This window comes from Linepithema humile, chromosome 3 (genome assembly GCF_040581485.1).
Source record: "Linepithema humile isolate Giens D197 chromosome 3, Lhum_UNIL_v1.0, whole genome shotgun sequence".
Lineage (NCBI taxonomy): Eukaryota > Metazoa > Arthropoda > Insecta > Hymenoptera > Formicidae > Linepithema > Linepithema humile.
In genome coordinates, this window is record NC_090130.1 from 23,049,531 (window position 1) to 23,067,602 (window position 18,072).

The 18,072-nt window shown below is 43.6% G+C and overlaps 1 protein-coding gene and 1 long non-coding RNA gene across 6 annotated transcripts in view; one reads left to right on the forward strand and one right to left on the reverse strand.

Annotated features, from left to right (window-relative positions):
* The window catches only part of LOC105668725 (uncharacterized), a 129,069-nt gene extending 124,141 nt beyond the window's left edge, over positions 1-4,928 (forward strand). The window contains exon 4 of the long non-coding RNA XR_010889353.1: positions 4,105-4,928. This is a non-coding gene — a long non-coding RNA (uncharacterized lncRNA). The remainder of the gene's footprint in view (positions 1-4,104) is intronic.
* LOC105668719 (synaptogenesis protein syg-1) overlaps positions 1-18,072 on the reverse strand; it is a 259,826-nt gene that overhangs the window by 167,857 nt on the left and 73,897 nt on the right. The gene's annotated exons all lie outside the window — the stretch shown is intronic.

Consider the following 18,072-nt stretch of genomic DNA (forward strand, 5'->3'; position numbering starts at 1 on the left):
TGCGCCCGAGGGTAGATCATTTACAACGTCGGTTGTGAGAAGTTCAAGCAGAAGGCGGAAACTTTAACTTCGGACAGGCTCCCATCTGGCTGCTTTTCATTCAACACAAGGACTACAACATAGACGTAAAAATCTTCCGCGTAAAGAGAGAGAGAGAGAGGTGAAGGTCTGCGGATTGTATTGAAAAGAAAGCGCATTCGCGACAATAAAAATAGTGCACAATGAGAAGGGCAACGCGAGGGATTTGTTTTCTAGATAAATAAATAATAGCGAGAGAAGATCAGATTTAACTTCACTTCTTTCCTTCATGCTAGAACAGAGATAACAACTTGATGCGATCCGTCCGCTACGGCGCTGAAAATCCAACGATCATTTTTCACAGCTGCCAAACGTTCTATACTGATAATCGTCAATATGTTATCTAAGAACTAGCTGCTCACGCCGCACATTTTGCAGGCGTCACATCGCTGACAGCCGGTTAGTACGGTCCGTTATAATAACTGCGATCCGTTTCGCGGAAACGCGCGGCGGTCGAACGCGCGACTTCGCCGGCGGTCGGCCGGAGACTTGACGAATAGCCTAGCTCGACCGCGCGGGTAATCCACTCGCCGGAAGGTCCGAGATCTCATCCATTTTAAGCAACTTCGTCCTACTTCCACCTAGATCGCCGTACGACCTTTCCAACCGGTTCGAGCACTTCGCCTACGGATAGATATCTCGTGGAATATATCCCACGCTCGTTCGCCTCCACCCACGCTTCCCCGCATAGCTGGCTCATTCCTCAACCCCCTCGTGACCGTTAGGTCTTGGGAATCCAGCGAGATCCCGACTAGTCTCTCGTGTATCGACCTTTGTCTCGCGGTTGGCGACCGCACGGTCGACAGCCGCGTAGAATTCGAGGCAAACCACGTGACACGAGATGGAATCGGCGAGAATATACGTTCAATCTGAAGGGGATAATAAGATTGACAGCGATTATGAACGTGATATGCATGAGCCAATCGCTGTATTTTCTATACGATACTGACACGATTGTTCTCAATAATGTAGGAAAAATATATTGATATTGTGCGCTGACAGTTTTGTTTACGAAATTGTGTCGCAATCTGAATAATGCGTAGAGAATAATTTAATTAACTTATTTATACGTGTGCAAATATGGCGTGGAGATATTGTGCATTACATCTAACAATAAGACAGATATATATGCGGAACAAATATGGATCGATAAACAAAAGGATAATTTTATAATTTGAAAGATAAATATGATTTGTCGCTCCATCATGGGCATGATAATCGTATTTGATGTCGCGTTTGATGTCAATCTGATATTCAGCATTCTATAAATATCATTTCCACGTTAAATGCCCATTGAATTATCGTTGCGCAAACAAAGCGCCATCGTGCTGCCTTACCGGAAATACGAAGTCCGGCGAATGAAGGCCAAAATATTTGAACGATAAGAGCAGGCTTAGCATTAAGTGGGCTCTTTGTCAACCCCACCTACTGCTAATATTCAATTTAAATTCTGCCCACGATACACGTAAAACCGGCGAGTCTGCATTTCGCGTTGTACTCTCCAAAAGCAGATCTCGACCCAAATTATATCAGAGGATGTCACGTTTAATTTAAAAAAAAATGGAGATGTTAATTCCGGTGCGAAGCTCACGTAGGATATCGAGGAACGGTTTGCGACGGAAAGAGAAACGCCAAGATACAATATCGAAAAGTTCTACAATCGACTTTTAACGAGATTCTTTAAAGATTGCAGAATGTAGAGCATTTGCAGTCGATTGTTCTCGACCGGGGCCCTCGGAAACATTATGAATGTATATGCTGCGCCGTAATAAGGTAAATCGAATATCCGCCGGCGAATCGACACCGAGACATGCAAGATGCATTTCGGTTATACGAAGAATATTGCATTATGCGAAACGTACCGCGTTACAGCATTTTTCGGTCGAGTGAAATTCAGGAAGGGAGAAGATGAATTTATGCGATCGATAGAAGTATCCCGACCGGGCTCTACTTCGGATTCGAGCTGCTTCGCTGCCTTCCATGATTTTATTGAATCGGATAATATGTCATATCATACGTTTAAGGCGATGTGTCAATGAATATATTCCGCATGAGTGCCGCACGGTCAATATGGACTAACAGAATAATATAAATACAATCATACGATTATATATTTATGTGAATTTAAATAAAAATGAGTATCAAAGAGCTGTTGGCGAATTTGAAATCTGCACTTGGTTCGAGAAGTATTAACTTTCAGATGCGACGCGACAATATTCGTTAAAAAAGAATCGCATTAATGTACATAGATAATTCTTGTTGCGAGCTAGATACATTAGCAAAGAAGCGTGTTACTTTTTATAGTATAATGTTGCTTTCGCGTGCGAAAATCCGCGAAGTATAGATATCGAGCACACCCTCGCGTGGTGTGAAACGAGAGATAAATCGCCCGCGGTAACAAAAACGGTCGAAAATAGAAAAAGAACATTAGACAATCATATGAATAGAGTATCTAAAATAGATTATATATGAATGAAGAGTTTTTGGCTGTTTATTTTAAGCAATTAAGCTTTTTATTCTCCGAAATACGTCATCATTAATTTTTAGATGTATATATTTCTAACAACTTGCTCTCCGTTAGACCAGCATTAAATATTACCAGCAGTATCTGAGTTAGATTTACGAAAATGCATATATTCCGCCGGGAAGTAGCTGTAGCGTATAATAATTGGTAATGCTGGCGTAAATTGATAAATTGAAGTAATTCCGATGCCAGCCAACGAGAGCCACGTTGCAACACCCTAGCTACGCCAGCCAACAGTACGAAATGCATCTAATTGGTGATCCCGAAGGCGCGAGCAAGCTCGTAAAGTTAGAACAGGAGCAGGACGTTATTCGCAAAGTCGTGCTCGCTCTGTACTTGGCAGATAGCCTAATTTATCATTGTTACTGTCTCGTCTTGTTCGTAAAATGAGTCGCGTGTGAGAATGTGCCCGTGCATTTTCTCCGCTCCCGATCCATTATTTCTTCTCGGTGGTTTAGAACCCGTTAAAAGGATATCATCTTGAAAACTTGCGATTCTTACGTATAGACGAATGTAATACGTGATTAAATATCAAATGAAAATTTGTTCCGTACGGTTTAACCGCTTTTCGCGTATTTTACGCGTAAATGTTCATTCTGCATTCCTCCTTTTTATTCCAGATTTGCTATTATCCCATTATTACGTGATACTTGCATTATTCCATATATGCTCTTATCAAGCGGATATTACATTTTTTACTGCACTAAATAAATTTGTAATTTGAATTTAATTGTACATTCATGAGATATAAGTTAAATACTTGTTAGAGTTGATGCAATGCCTCGCGCAATTTTCGATAATTTCACCCCGGAGTGCCATACTACTCTCCTTCTACTCACTTTCTGTCAGTACTTTCCGTAGTCGCTACGCAGTGTAACTCATGATCTAATTTCCCCTCATTTACGCGCACGATCGTGCATTCCTCGTCTCTATCTGTTAATTCGCTTTAGTTACACGAACAATTCGTTAAAATAAACGTAATCCTCTTTGTAACTGGCATACCAAAGCTTCCAAACATTTAAAATGCTCCGAATCGACCGGTTCTAACATACGTCCATGGATTACACGGCGAAAATTTTAAATCCATTTGAATTCACTCTAATGCATAGACCGCGGTCTTCAAATTATTCAATTATAAATCGTTTATATATATATATAAAAAAAAGAAGCATATGTGCGCCATTAGCATGGACCGTAAACGTGGAAGTTCTCTCGCCGCTTGCGTTTTAACATAATAGCGCCCACACTTTCCCTGTTGTTATTGTCGTCACCGGCAGAGCCGAAAAGAATGGCGCGATTCTGCGATTCAGGCGTTAAACGTCCGGAAGAAGTCGGCCGCCGTCCTTCTCGCCCGGCCGGTCCCCTTTTCATCGCAAAGTTGAATAAAGGAGGAGTAGCGGGGCCGAGGGAGGGTGGGTGCGCGAAGAATGCAGAAGCGGGACGACTCTTATCGAGCTTTCTTCTGTTTTTACCTCTCACGGATTTTTGTATCTTTATTTTAGATTGCTGCCGGCACCAGAGCGACTCGGAGGCGTAGCCACTGTGTGTAACTCTCGTCTTTCGTGGAGGTTGAACGAGAGAAAATCCGGGGCGAGGGTAGGCGAGAGAGATTCGTCCGGCTGTTGCCCTACCCTCCGAAGCAGGCCGAGCGGTGGACGTGAGGCAAGAGAAACGGCGAGAAAACGAAAGAAAGAACAAGAATCCGCCGGAGAAAGAAGGAAAGCAAAGTAGTAGGAGAACGGTTTTCTCTCTCGAAGGAATGGAGTTTTTAGTTCATCCCGAGGGAATCGCGAGGTAATAACCTTCTTCCGCGAGACGGTTATGTTCCATAAAAGAGAGAAAGGGAGAGAGAAAGAGACAGAGACAGAAGGTTGCACACCAAGGTTTTTCCGTCCGAAATGGAGAAACGCATGCGATTAGCCTTCTCGTTTGTTACTCACCTCGTATCTCTTTCATTTTCGTGTTTTCCTTTTCTTATCAACCGTCCACATATTTATTTAAAATCTTATCCTCTTCACTTTTACTTCTTTTGTCTTAACTATCTTTCACTGATACGTATACGGGACTCGGTGTACACAGAGGATTGGACACATTTTGTCACGCGATCTTTCCTCGCTCTGCTTCGCGGTTCGCCAATAACGGAAAAACCGACGGTCTTTTCTCCACGAACGGCAAAGCGATATGCTCTATTGTTCGAAAGAACGCTCCATTGTGCAGAAGTCTTGCGTAGCATGAACCGTACATCGTGAGAAAACCACGCGTTTGTTTGATCGCGGAAGGAGAAAACGAATGATATATATATTATTAGTTATTGCTATTTTTAAACGACCGGCAATTAATTAATGAATATATAGTATATATATATATATATATATATATATATATATATATATATCTAATGCAATAATGATATATATCTAATATATATTCATTAATTAATCGCCGGTCGTTTAAAAATAGCAATAATAACTTGCAAATTCAACTTTGCTTTTTCCCACAACGCGAATAGATTCGCGTGCAGAGAATAATCGCGAAAAAATCGAAGCGGCATCAAACGCCATTAATACCGCGCCGACGAGCGATGCCTTCCGATACCTTGTTTCATTGCCGGCATAATATGGCTAAGGGTATTACTGGCGCCGGCACAACAAAGAGGTCATCACGGATCATACAATGGACGCGCTAAGTGACGATGACGGGTAGGCGCATCCCGTCGGGACGGGCATGGAAGCGAGCAACGGAACGCAGTATTGATACCGGTATTTCTCGCGTAGCTCAAGCTCGACCGACAGAATTCAGAGATTCCATTTGGCATTCTCCAGAGACAACAGGGTGGCTGCTGGTGTACGTGTGCAACCGCCTATGCTACCTCCGTCTCTCCCTCTCTCTCTCTCTCTCCCTTTCTCTCTCTCTCTCTCTCTCTCTGTCTCTCTCTAGCAGTCGCGACCACACACGCATGCACATATAACATTCGCGCATCCCACCTGTATCTGTCCGTCTCATCGAATGCACACTTACGTGTATACGAGCGCAGCCGGCCCCATCTCTCTCTAATAGCAGCCCTCTCGTATGCCGTTACGGATCTGTGTACAGATACGCAGCTGGCGTTACGGCCATGCGCGACAATGGCCTGCGATACCTATATAGCGAATGATCCGGCGATATACCTGTCGACCGATGCCGTTCGACAGTCGGCGATAGCTTCCTTACGCTGTCAGAACCGCGATTCCGCCGTGATATCTTCCGTCTGTGCTCCTATCCGTCCGCAAATGCGCTGGTGCGTTTCTCCGCACGCATCCATGCTTCTATGACGTCTTGTATCTCTGATGCCACTCTCGGGGGCAAACTCGCGCGTATGGCTTTCAGTCAGAAACAACAGCCGGGCATATTACCACCATTAATCATACGTATTGAATAGAACACTGGTGAGAGTTTGAGAGAGACCGCGTTAGAGAGAAATGAGAATGCGGCGTGAGAGACGGAGAAAGAGAAAGTGGACGTGTAAGTACCCAATCCACTCACACCCTCTTGACAAGCTCCCAGACACGGTATCTCGTTAATTATACCAACGCTTCTCCCCCCTCTCCCCCCCCCTTTCCCTTTTCATTGGTAAATACTATAAGATATCGCGTTATTTTTATACAAGAGCAGAAAAAATAGTAAACCTTGTGACAGAAAGAGATGATGATGTCGGCACAATATTATGATTGTACTACGCGTTCATCGAGGTTGATGTGGGCTGATGGTAAAAAAATATTAACGAATTTGCATCAATCGATATACGATAGCGAATAAACAAACGAGATAATTTTCGATTTAACAATTTGATAAAAAAAAATATTGATTGACTTCCGGCGTAAATATCGTTGATTTTGCATGGGAAATAAAAATTTGCCGCACGCAATGGTAAACGTGTTGAGCTTGTAAATGAAAAAAATTATAATACGCTTATCAATACGATGTTACGATACAATTGTCAGAATAGCGTTTCGTTCCACTTGCAACGAGTCGACATAGCGATGTAATCGCAATTTGATTTATCGCGCAATTTGAACCGCGCAACACAGTGACCATGTGTGCCGCGTGCAATTTACATTCCAAATCCATTTGTCTATTGCGACGGTGTTCGTCACGATATTCGGGTCGACCTACGATTCTTTGGACAGGAGGACCGGTCACGTACGGTTCGACCTGGCAAGATGCCGAAATTATGAAATCAGCAATACGTGCGAGGGATTTCCGGATGCCGGTAGAAACGGGGACGGGCAGAGCTGGATGAGAAACGAGTACGAGAAAGAGGAGTGCGCGAAGGGGTTGAGACGGCGATGGCGGGCAGTGGGATGGGAGGGCAGTGACAGAGAGGTAGACCTCCGGCTCGGGGAAGACGTATTAACTGGACTCCCGAGAGTGCCGTAACCTCTCCTCCACGTCACCGCGTTGCGCGTATGTACACGGAGCGAGCGTTACGGTGTCTCCGGGGCACAGACCGCGTCTTATCAAGAAATATAGAACAACCGCGCGGAAATTGGCGCGACCGCAGCCTAGCCGAGTTACTCGCGCGAGCCGCGTAATTATTTCTATTCAATTACGAGGATTCTCCTCGGGCGCGACGTTGACGCAAATTAAACAAAACGCAGAATTCGGGATAGTGCTGAAGAAGTAAATTATAACTTGGTAAGTTGACGAAGAGAGTTATATGACGAAATGAATCGTGCGTGTACGATCGACTGTAAGTCGCAAAAGCAACTCTGCAGATAAAAATTGTCATCCTCGATAAAGTGTCAACTTTTCATTCTCCTTTCCTCTCCCATTGTAGATAATTAACAGTCTCGTGATTTGACGTTTCTTCACGGGAATTTCGTCGCGGTCGAAACCTGATCAAAAGACTTTGATCCAAGTCTCGCAATTAATCGTCGCGACGTCGCGTTTTTTTCCTTCTCGAAACAAGAGAAGAATGGAACATGCCGCGTTCTATGTGTACGTGTACTTTGTACTGTTCTAGATTCAGAGCGGAGAGAACTCTCGTCGGTGGCTTCTTCAGAAAATGAAATCGAGCGTTCTCCTCGCGCCAGGATTGTTCCACCCGGATTGGACGGAACGCGGATGCCCCGAAATGTTTGTCGCAATCATCATTTGTCTTCGTGGCCACCGATACAAACGTGGCCTTGCCCGTATATCGTGCTCCGCCTCCTCCTCCACGAATCGTGTTCTCCTCTCTTGATCTCACCGTTTTGTTTCTTGGTTCTTCTACCTCGATTTGCTGCTCGCTTGGCACGAGCCTCGTTCCGCTCCTTCCGCCTTTCGGCAAACGTGCGCGGAATTGTCCGGCCGGCTGTGCGGCCGTTTCGGAGGGATGGAAGAAAATCCTGGAGCGCATGGGAAGTCTGCTAGAACAAACGTGGGAGGGGCACGAAGACTCGAAACGTACGTGCTCCAAAGCGTACACTCCGAAAGCAAGAGACAAACAAGAGTGGGGCAAAAAACTAGTTTTAAAGATTGGCTCGGTCACGTAAGACGTTTGTCCGTGACATCGGTCGTCGTTGCCTGTTCTCTCCTCGGGATGAGCGTGCTTCTCCCGTATTTCCCGCGAAAATAAGAAACGCGCTGTTTTAGTTTGCATTTCTTCGTGCGAGCACACAAGTTCAACTTTAGAAGTAACAAACTTTTTCGATAGCAACGTAAATCTATTAAGTTTTCGCTTCTCGAGATACAGTAAAATAAAAAGACGCAATATATAGAAATATCGAAATATAAAAATTATTTGATATTTCGAAGGATTAATTGGTTTAGATTAAAATAGTAGCCACGAATTAATCCATCAATCGCTACCTTAAAACGTACGCCGGAAACAATTCGGCGTAAAAGAACGCAATGACTGCCGCGAAATAGACGGCGATTTTCCACGTCCGACGCGGAAATGGAAAGAAGAGAAGACCGGACGTAGGTTCAACAGATAGACGGGGAACGAATGGTGAATAGCGGGCAATCCAAACCACTCTGGGGAAAAATAGCTGGACTGAAAGAGAAAGAGATGAGAAAGAAGAAGAGAGAAAAGAAAAGGCAGTGACCTTTCTCAAGGGAGATAACATATTTATAAACTGCCATTGCATTATTGCGATTATCGCAAGCACTCACGCTGCTCGACAAATTCGTGATTTCAGATTATTCAAATTATATAATTAACACGTTCTCCGGAAAAAAAAAGTTTAATATCAATTTGCAAATCTTTATAATCATTTTCACAATCTTCATTAATAATTTCACTTGTCTGTCTGACAATGTGAAATAAAAAGTGATAAAGCGAATTATACGTTACACACATTGCTATCTTATAAATTGCTCTGTGCTTATTACTTCATAACTAGCGAAATGGCGTTATAACAGTGAATGATATACTCGTAAAGAGTATAACGTGAGGTAGGAAAGCGGAGCCCATTAGATTATATCTTCGTCGGGATCAATACGTCGGCTTATAAGCCGGCTTTCGACAAAGAGTAATGCTCACGATTCCTCAGTTTCATCAAACCACACTATTACGTTGCACTTGCCGTGCATACATACATACGCGCAAATTGCTTACATTGTTTAGTAATGCTTCTGTCCTTACAACTTCTCACCGCATGCGTCAACTTTGTCTCGTAATAGACTTTATCGATCTTAAAGCACCTACCAGGATTAAATGACGCGATCAAACGCGAATTAGCGGATCAGATAATTGAAAATTAATTATTATAATATTATTCACGATGTAGAAACGTGGCAGATTTTTCCCGTGTGCGTAAAATATTTAACGAAGTGTGAAGGTTTTTAGCGCGTCGATCGGTAAATCGAGGATATCGTTGCAATAATCATAAACCGTAAAATTCTCATTGAAAGGAAAGGAATATATAATTCAACGAAGCGAGAGAAATGGCATACATCACTTTATGCGCTCGATTAATGCCGATACGGAGTTACACGCGGAGGGCTTTTTGCGATAACCATTTCCGCGACGCTCGTCTCTTTTCGCGAATGCGTTGTCTGATTGCGGCGCGTCCGGGTGCAAGCGCTACAGCAGTTACGGCATTAAAGCAGCCAGAGATATGTAAGGTCTAAAGCCCTAGGTGCGCGATATATGACCGTGGGGCGACGTGCCTATAATGGATGCTTATCTCGCCGCACGCTACTGGACGCGAGACCCGCCGTTTGTCCGTTGATCCCACGGCGCGTAATCGATTGGTTCCTTTGTTACTTCGTAGGGTCAGTGACCGGACGGACACATGTAAAAATGATAAATTAGCGGAAACGACTTCTCTGAATATCGACGACCAATGCTGCATCCAGCGATATTTATATGTACTTTTCATTAGAGTCCGCGTAAAAATGAACAAAGGAAAGAGCGCAATAATCGTGCAATTAATTAACCTCATTAGAACCGTTTTATCGCAGTCTATATATCGCGCATACATTATATAGAGCCATTTCAGTTTCATCAGAGACGATATACACAAAGTGCACATATCGATTAACTTTTGTGTGCTTAAAAACGGAAGTGCATTCAATGCGATGTTTATGAGCGAACGGACTACGTTTTATCTACTAAATCATTCTTCGTTACTCGATGATTATGTAATGTATTTTTGAAGTACCGCGCGATAGTATTGGCAAGCGAGCGTCATTAGTTCGAACATCATTAGCCATATGAATTCCCCGAATAGCTTTACGTAACTTTAATAAATTAGAAGTTTATTTTTTTTTCTGACTGCTAAGCCATTCTATCAATGTGCGACGCACTAAACGTTCGCTTGATAAAATCCTCGTAAAAGCACAAACGCATGGACTCGAGAAGATTCTTTCTTCTTTTTACGATACAGCGTAAACGAGAAGGGAGCGAGAAACGCGCTCGAAAGATGAAAAAATTTCGAAAGGTCATGCGTTGTTAGGGAACCGGTCGTCTACTTTCCCTAGGGACCACTTTTCCACCTTTGCCAAAGTCGACGGAATCTCCACGGGTTACTGGACGCCTGTAAAGACGATGTCAACCGATACAACTCTGGGATTGAATGGATGGAAGATGATATTGTACAATGCCGTTCTCGCCATCGTCATTTCGGCTGTGCACCCTCAACTTTTCCATAAATAAGACCTCGGGGAAAAACGTGATATTGGATAGCCGGCTACAAATAAGCAATGTGCGTCTTTTCCCGCGTCCAAATATAGAGTATATCCGCTTGACGGGCGTAATTCTGTATTATATGCCGAAAAGAACTCCAGTTTAGAATTATTGACAATCCCACCGTCGGCGCGTAATGGTCCACGGCGCGATGAAGAAAGATTTTACGGTGTGAATCTTGTCGCAAACTTGCTGTGACGAAACATTCTAGCGTGAAAATTCTGGCCGGAAATTTCAAATGTATGAAGTTCGCGAACTGCGAGACATTCCGGAAGCGGTTGAATCGTGAAAAAATGAACCTGGCTGGAGGAGAAAGCGAGGCATGCAAGGCAGGAGAAAATCGAGACAATCACGGGGATGCTCGAGAAAGGAGATCCACTCGATTTCGAGTACACTTGTACGTTGTTCTGCGCTGTCCGTCCATTAGGTACGGTTTACCCAAAAATATACAGAATAGTAAACTGTGTACGCCGAGGATTTTTATCATAGTCCTCGCGACGATGAATGGGTGAAGGAAAGAAGGAAGAAAGAAAGAAAGAAGGGAGGGAGGGAAGGAGGGAGGTAGGGAGGGAGGGAGGGAGGGAGGGAGGGAGGGAGGGAGGGAGGGAGGGAGGAAGGAAGGAAGGAAGGAAGGAAGGAAGGAAGGAAGGAAGGAAGGAAGGAAGGAAGGAAGGAAGGAAGGAAGGAAGGAAGGAAGGAAGGAAGGAAGGAAGGAAGGAAGGAAGGAAGGAAGGAAGGAAGGAAGGAAGGAAGGAAGGAAGGAAGGAAGGAAGGAAGGAAGGAAGGAAGGAAGGAAGGAAGGAAGGAAGGAAGGAAGGAAGGAAGGAAGGAAGGAAGGAAGGAAGGAAGGAAGGAAGGAAGGAAGGAAGGAAGGAAGGAAGGGAAGGAAGGAAGGAAGGAAGGAAGGAAGGAAGGAAGAAAGGAAGGAAGGAAGGAAGGAAGGAAGGAAAGAAGGAAAGAAAGAAAGAAGGAAGGGAGAAAAGATGTAACATAGCTAGACCATTGCTTTAGATTTCGAAATACTGTTCGCAGCGAGTACCTGGCTCGTTGTTTTCTTCCCCGCCATCTCTCATGTCCCGCTCCTGCAACTTGCAAGCCGGCTCGACTACCTTCACGAACTTTCACCTCTTTCTCTCTAGCCCTTCGTCTACCATCCTCTTGTCACTCTCTTTCTCTCTCTCTCTCTCTTTTTCTCTCTCTCCCCCTCTTTCCCTTTTCAACACCCCCTTCTTTTTACTGTTCAGCCATGTTTCTGCCGCGCAGGAAATTTAAGACCCTGTGCATTATCGTGTAATTTAGGATACGCGAAGGGGCTAAAGCGAGGCGGACGAGAACGGATAAATTATTTTATTTGTCGAGCACGGTGTCTTTGCTATATACGTGAGGGCGTATAAATCGTAAGGACTTATTACGATACAGTGACCCATCTAAAAGGTCAGAAGCGTTTCTCGGGGAACTAGATCGTAGATTACCTGCTCGGGTGGGGAGGGGAAGGGGCGGATAAAGGAAGGGCAGAGAGATGCGGCTGAAATGATGAGCACCGTGGCTATCGAGAAGCATTATGGATATTATCGAACCCATACCATAATCCCACGAAAGCCGAAGGATCCAATATGCGACCGCTTCATAGTGGTGCTCGCGCGCAACGTTTCATATTACGCTTCATTGTTGAATACAACGCTAAAATTTATTCCGTCGAAAAATTCGTGTCGCACAAGGCTGCACGCATAATTAAACGTATGAACGAAATCTAGAAAAATCGATTCAGTTTACAAATCGATCGACTTTACGTATACAGCAGTTTTATAACGAGTGTATAAAATATCATGTTTCATTGAGGGAAAATCAATTTTGAACAACCGTAAAAAAAATCCTTCATCGAAATTTGCACATTTATTAACTTCAGGATAACCAGCACAGTTTCGATGGCGTCATTACTTTGTTTGCAACATGCGAGCTTTGACGGCGCCCGGCACCAAATAATTTCGCAACATCTCGAAGCGAGAGAGCAAGCTCGCGAGTGACCGCAACGCTAAACTGTTAACCAAAACGCTTTATCCCATAGTTCGTTTCGATAACTGTGACATACGCTATTTCCCGCTTATCGCATAATAGTACGTAGATGAAGTATAGGAAAGCGCTTTTTCTCCCTCCTCTTCTCCCCCCCCCCTCTCTCTCTTTCTTTCTGTCTCATTCACTCACTCACTCAATTTCACTACATAAAAAACGCAGTACATTAAAAAGCTTGCACATGCCGCGTAAAGTATAGAGACGAAACACGATTCTCAATGCCTGTACGTACAAGTACGAGCGATACATCCGATCGGACATTCCGCAATCTATTATACGATCTCCTATCAAGGGCATAAACTATGCCACAGTATCGGTGTCGAATACGACACTGTTGTTTTGGTCCGCCTAATGTCCTGATCGTTTTACTAGCTACGTCTCTTTTTATTGTGCAGCGAGGGCAAAACAGAATCGTTTTATCGGCTGCAACGATAGCCCTGTCATCGCGTTACATGCAACCGGCGAATGATCGCGTGTCTCATGCGGTTAATCGAACTCGCGGCGACGCGCCCTTGAGCTTAATCGTATTAGCCACGTGTCGTCGGAGCGTACTAATTTTATGCGGTCAGCTCGCAGCGCGGAAGTGTGAAAGTCGCACGCTACTATCTGGCGGAACTTTTACTAACGAAACGACAAATACAATTTTACTCCGTGTTTAGGAATTGTAAGAATTTCAGACGAGCAATTAATCGTTTAATAATTTAACGTCGTTTGATTTCAAGTGCGCCAATTTTCTGTAAGTCACGATGATCAGCACGAAAGTGTTTAAAAGAGAAGCAATTTGTTTTAGCGGGCGAGCGTAATCTACCTAAAGTATGTAAAAAAAAAACGAAATTCCGTAAGAAAAAAAAGCAATGAATACCGCGCGAATCAATCTTGCGAGATGGATCGTTAGCATCGTCTACTGTCGCAATATACTAACTTTCTGCGAGCAAGTTGCGATATAAAACGAAAGTGCCACGTTCGTGTTCGGCGAAGGAAGGATCTGTCTAGCGAGCAATCAACGCAATTTATGTGGAGCACGCAACATTGCATTTTCGCGAGAAAACTTCAACAAAAATACCGCTCGATGTCGCCAACTCGATTGTTAGTGTCGCCTCAAGTATAGTAATCATCTATGAACAAGTTACGAGGTACGAAAGCAAAGGCGCGTGCTTGATGAAGTAAGACGTTCGGTAATAAAGAAGCCACGCAAAAATTGTAGTCTTCTGAAAATATTGCAGCGAGTCAACGTCCGCACTGCATAACGCGCTGGAGTCGCATCGCATAAATTAATGGTGAATTGGCTAAACGAGCGTCGAAGCGACGATCCTACCGGCAATAAAGTCTCGCCTCGCCGACAGTTTTATTTGCCGACGTCGTTTCACGGTCGCCTGTTTCACGCGTGTTTGCGTTTTCAACTTTTACCGTATTCGCGAATGAGCCCGTGCCAGCTGAAACGCGACGATTATGATCGTTCTGTTAGAAAAGTCATCATTATCGTTCGGAAATATCGTAAGCTCGTGAATCGCGCGTTGCGACGCCACCAAATGACATAATCGCATCGAGTATTTTATCTTTACGAGCTCGCTGGCTAAATAAAATAATTTCGCGCGAGCTGAATTGTATAAAGTACACGTCCGTGTGTCGGCTGTTCAATCATCATTTTCAATTTTGACACGAACAGTTTAGTAGAAAACGAGATAATCGCGACAATTCTATTAATCGCAACAATATGATGTATGAGATAATAGCACGTTATGTCTGGTTTGACTGAATTTGTACAACAACGTGCTAATACTAAGCTGAATACGTCATAAATTATTCCTGATGTCTTCCTCTCAATTTCATATGACGATTCCTCGACGCAATCAATAAAGTCCTTACAAAGCTAATCATTCACAAGTGTTTAAAAAAAAGAATACGCGATTTTAAGAAATTAATTAAATTAAGCTCTTACATTACGAAATGAGGGACGAACGTCAGTATCTATCGGTTGCGACGTGTTTTGTAATAGCTTTGAACGAAATATCTCCCCCCAATTACCGTCGGTGATTTAATGGATAAAACGATTCGTCCGGACGATCGGCTGAATCGCGTGAAACCCTGTCGCAGATCAATCCGAGTAAAATCTGATTGCAATTAAGAGAGGGCCAACACAGGTCGATGTGGCTGTACACGTGCCTTTTGATTAAACGCACGCGGCCGGCGTGCGAATTGGAACGGGCGCGAGGCACGATTTTCTGTTCCTATCAATTCGGGAATCACGAAAGTTACCTCATCTCCTCTAGCAATATTGCGGCGGTTTGATGAAACGTGGAGCGCCGCCGCCGCCACACGCATTCGATTGAATCTTTCCATTCGATGAAGATAGATCGCTGAAAGGTCATTAATTTCGAAGTGGACGAAAGTTGAGCCAAAAAATAGAAATGGGAACAAAATATTTTAAAGGATTTTGTCAGTTTTATAACACATAATGAGTATATGTATTGTATACAACATTATATCTCTACGAGTTTTTTCTAAATATCTTATAGATGTACAAAAGTATTAATTAATAATCTTTGCAACCAGCTTTATTTGTTCAGTTTGTTATTTTTTAATAACAAATTAAAAGGTTCTTATTAATATTCCTGTTAAAATCGACCGAAATTATAACACATCGATTTTGCTCCCGATCAGCGCAGTGAAATAAATCGGTGTTTTGCGCGACGGCGTCGCGCTAGTCACACACTCGTTCTACTTATACGGGCAAGATAAACGTGCACGCTTGGGCCCAGGTATTATTAATATCGTATCGTATCGTATTGCCGTCCAGTCGGCAGTCGGACGGGCGCGTGACGGCAAAAGCGATTGCCGCGTTTCATTGTAAACAGGCTTGCAGTAACGAAAGAGCGACACTTAGTCGGTCCCGCAGAAATGCGGTTAAATGAATGTCGCGAGCACCGTTCCGCGTCATCATATGTAGCAGTTGGGCATAGCGTCGACGCTATTTCTTCCGTGCATAATCCACTTTAGCGCACATGAGACAAAAGCATCCGACATACGCTCGTGGAACATGCGTTGTTTATATACGCGCGCGCTAGGCGACGACGAAAATGTTTGTGAAAAAGTGCGGCGTCCGACGCGCAGTCATTTGGGATCGATTTGAACAAACAAATGGCTGCAGGTTTCGCGTTGCACTATTATCGGCCGGTGGAGAGGAAAACAGATAAATGCTTAATTGGTCACCGCGGCGTTATACCAGTATATCATGATTAATGACAGCGAGTATTTTTCTGCATGATATAAAAATATAACAATATTGTATCATTTTGAATCGAATATCGCACAGTTTACTTAATCGTCCGTTCGTATCCTTCCTTTTTAACTGAACACGTAAGCCGCTTCCATGATCTAAAGCTGCCAATTAAAAAGTATAAAAAAAGTTATAACTTTTTGTAATATTTAATTATATTATTAGAGCAAAAGGTGAAAATTATGGAGTATTATATTGGCGGTGCGTAACGATTAAGTAAGTTCCTATCATCCATCTCAGCTTCGAGATTATAGGTAACGCCGGTCGATAAAGCCGGAAGATGAATCGGATTAGAGTTAAAACTTCACGCCTCGCGGAAAGTACAGCTTGGTCATAAGAGTAACTGCTTCCTGACGACCAGGTGGATTAGTAGAGTAAGCCCAAGCGAGTGGAAGCGAATCAATAAGAAAGTTTTTAATTTAAAGTCCGATTTCTCTGCCGCGCGCCCTCATTCGTTCGCCGTTACCAGAAGAGGCTGATTAACTCGTGCTTATTGACAAAAGTACTACCGCACCGGCATTAAATTCGCAGCAGTGCGGTATAGCTCTCGCAATCTCACGCTCGTCTCTTATTATCTGGTCACGAAATCGGATAACACGAAAGTTTGTCGGAATAGCGATCAGGAGGCACCTGGGCTTGCAGCCGGCCTTACATTCGCCGTTACTACTCTCCCATTTTTCGCAACTTTTTCTCTTTGTTCCGCGCTCCGTCTCGCTCCCCCCTTTCCCTCTCATCTCCATCGCGCCGACCTTTAGTGCCAGTTATTGTCTTCCCTGCATTTTTAACGTCTTCTTTTTCCGGAGGCCGCGGAGATGAGCCGGCGGATTATTACCGCCGCAGTGCGGCGTACCTCGTTCTATTATCCGAAGTGTTACTATTCCGGTATAATTTATCGATAAAAACACCGCTAATCGACCGGTAACTGCGATTTGAAATTCTAAAAAGAGTACGCGCGCGCGAAAAAAGCATTCTCGCTCGTAACCGCGTATTTTTCTATTAGTTCGAGCGCGTTACAGTGCGCCGCCATCCGCTCATCCATTATTATTCTTATTTATTATTACTTCTATCGATCCATTTCGCAGTTTTCACCGTGCAGTATCGTCACATCGTACAGTAAATCCAAGTAAACTCTCTAATCAACGATCGCAAAATCCACAGATACCAAAGAGCTGAACTGCAATAAGTATATTGCACAGTGCAATTTGTAGGCACATGTGAAGAAAACAGCGCCAATAAATATTCCGATAACTATACGACGCGCAAAAAATTGACGTTATGACATATATGCGATCCGAATCGTCGATTCTTCGACGGTTTCGATTTCGAGAGTCTTTTTTTCTACCTTCCAATGTGCTCGAGACTGCGCGCTGAGTTCTTTTCGGCGCGAGATTAAAGATTCCTGACCTCAATCCCTTAGCAAAGGATTATCCTAGAGATATTACCATCATCGACTTTTTCCTCTCGCTCGCTAGCTTTCATACCGTCCTTCCTGCGGAACAACCCGCCAGTCCGCCCGCCTCTTTCAGTCTCATCCTTCGATTCTTGTTTTCGATATTTTCTGTTTTCTCTCTCCGTCCTTTCTACGTTCTCATATCATCTATCAGATGTCATATACGATATGGCATATGCAATCACTGACCACGCTAGTATCTTCAGAAATGGAAGAAACGTTCCTATTCACTGCAAAAATCGTGTGTCGAAGTAGCAGTGAAATATTTTCCCACGTGACAGAGCGAAATGTAAAAATACCACGCGATAATGTGTACGTACCCTGATTCTTTTGCAGTCCGCGGTGATGGTGTACAAGCGAGTTCTGATTTGCATAATCTTTGTCTTTACACCGCTATCCACATTTACATTTACATTTTCACTCCCATTTTCATATAAATCCTTATATCTGTTGCAATTCTAATACGTAGCGCATATAAAAGTATGAACAATATGCGATGGCTTTACATATTGGGGAAAAAA